The 2447-nt window shown below is 48.8% G+C and overlaps 1 pseudogene; it reads left to right on the top strand.

Annotated features, from left to right (window-relative positions):
• The window catches only part of LOC112074001 (H(+)/Cl(-) exchange transporter 5-like), a 33064-nt pseudogene that overhangs the window by 23684 nt on the left and 6933 nt on the right, over window positions 1-2447 (top strand).

The following is a 2447-nucleotide window of genomic DNA, read 5'->3' as shown; positions in this document are numbered from 1 at the left end:
GGGGTTAGACCACTACGGTGGGGGTTAGACCACTACGGTTAGACCACTACGGTGGGGTTCAGTCCATGACGGTGGGGTTGCTGTATGTCTGGGGTTTATCTTAGTGGTTCAAATCACACTTCTATAGTGTTCCTTTTTTAGTATGTAGTCGTCAGAAGTGTCTTCACTAACTTGTCCCCCAAGATACTGTCCCATCCCTCTCTCCCTCCCCCTTTGACGAATACCGTCTCCCTGTCTCCAGGTGGTGTCACCCGTATGACCATATCGCTGGTGGTCATCATGTTTGAGCTGACGGGCGGTCTGGAGTACATTGTTCCTCTGATGGCTGCGATCATGACCTCTAAGTGGGTAGCGGACGCGTTGGGGCGTGAGGGGATCTACGAAGCCCACATCAGACTCAACGGTTACCCCTTCCTGGAAACCAAAGAGGAGTATGGACACAAGGTAAGTCTTTATGTGTATTTTATTTTTTGTCATGAATCACAGATTCTTACTGCTAATTCTCATCCTAACAAAGTAAGATTGCTTTYTGTTGTAAAAGTAGCATTTTTCTTGTCTTTCATTTAGCCTATATAGAGCTTTGAGGTTCCTCTGATCCTAACTTAACTCCTCTCAGACCCTGGCTCAGGATGTGATGCGCCCTAGGCAGTCGGACCCTCTCCTAGTCGTGCTCACTCAGGAGGGTATGAGTGTAGGGGAGATAGAAGGGGTGATAGCAGACACTGACTACAGTGGCTTCCCCGTAGTGGTGTCACAGGAGTCTCAGAGGCTAGTGGGCTTCGTACTGAGGAGGGACCTGGTCATATCTCTAGGTGAGTATCTCTGTCTATATGTGACTCTGTCTCTCTTTCTCTCTCTCTCTCTTTCTGTCTGTCTCTCTGTCTCTCTCTCTGTCTCTCTCTCTGTCTCTCTCTCTGTCTCTCTGTCTGTCTCTCTCTCTCTGTCTCTCTCTCTCTCTGTTTGCATAGTGTGTTTGCCAGTTAGTGCCACAGGGTGTGTGTGTTTGCCAATGGACATAGTTGACAATGTGTATCAATGTTAAACTGTGTGTCTGACCTGTATTTGCTAACGTGTGTCTGTTAATGTGTGATCTTCAGGTATGTCTGTCTGAGGCCCATTACAAGTCAGTGTGTGTTTTGCATTTCACAGTGTGTGTACAAAACATTAAGAACACCTTCCTAATATTGAGTTGCCCCCCCGCAGTGGTGCCTTGAGATCAGCCTCAAGTCGTTGGGACATGGACTCTACAAGGTGTGGAAAGCGTTCCACAGGGATGCTGGCCCATGTTGACTCCAACGCTTCCCACAGTTGTGTCAAGTTGGCTGGATGTCCTTTGGGTGGTGGACCATTCTTGATACACACGGGAAACTGTTGAGCGTGAAAAACCCAGCAGTGTTGCAGTTCTTGACTCAAACCGGTGCATCTGGCACCTACTACCATACCCTGTTGAAAGACACTTCAGTATTTTGTCTTGCCCATTCACCCTCTGAATGGCACACATACACAATCCATGTCTCAATTGTCTCAAAGCCTTAAAAATCCTTCTTTAACCTTGTCTCCTCCCCTTCATCTACACTGATTGAAGTGGATTTAACAAGTGACATCAATAAGGGTTCATAGCTTTCACCTGGATTCACCTGGTCAGTCTGTCACGGAAAGAGCAGGTGTTCATAATGTTTTGTCAATGTATATTATAGTTGTGTGCAGCTATGAATAACTCCTCCCTCCCTCTACTCCCTCACTAGAGAACGCCCGTAAGCGACAGGAGGGGGTGGTCAGTGCCTCGTTAGTGTTCTTCTTGGAACACGTGCCCCCCCAGCCCTTCTCCGGTCCCCCTGTCGTCAAACTACGAGGTAAGAGCACACACACACACACACACACACACACACACACACACTCAGATGGTATGTTTCTATATGACGTTATGTTTGCATTTTATTATGTTCTATTCTGTAGGTATCCTGGACCTTAGTCCCTTCACTGTGACAGACCACACCCCCATGGCGATAGCTGTGGACATCTTCAGGAAGCTGGGACTCAGACAGTGTCTGGTTACACACAACGGGTGAGTAGGAAAGTAGTGGTTACTGTACAGCCCGGTCCTAAATCAACCCCTACAGCCTAGGCCCTTTGCATACGTGGAGATTTGAGAGGATTTGGGCAAGTTGAAGCTTTTGTCAAAAGTACCAAATTGCGTACATAGGGTCTGGATGGTTTGGAGGGGTTGAGGAACAGACTCCAGGGTAGGAGAGGGGGTTGAGGAACAGGGTAGGAGAGGGGGTTGAGGAACAGGGTAGGAGAGGGGCCTGCGCAGGTAGGAGAGGGGGTTGAAGGAACAGGGTAGGAGAGGGGTTTGAGCACAGGGTAGGAGAGGGGGTTGAGAACATGGTGGGAGAGGGGGTTGAGGAAACGGGTAGGAGAGGGGGTTGGAGAGGACACAGGGTAGT

Source organism: Salvelinus sp. IW2-2015, unplaced genomic scaffold, assembly GCF_002910315.2.
Source record: "Salvelinus sp. IW2-2015 unplaced genomic scaffold, ASM291031v2 Un_scaffold2458, whole genome shotgun sequence".
In the NCBI taxonomy this organism is placed as follows: Eukaryota; Metazoa; Chordata; class Actinopteri; order Salmoniformes; family Salmonidae; genus Salvelinus; species Salvelinus sp. IW2-2015.
The sequence above is the reverse complement of the archived record's forward strand: the minus strand, read 5'-3'. Positions and strand labels throughout refer to the sequence as shown.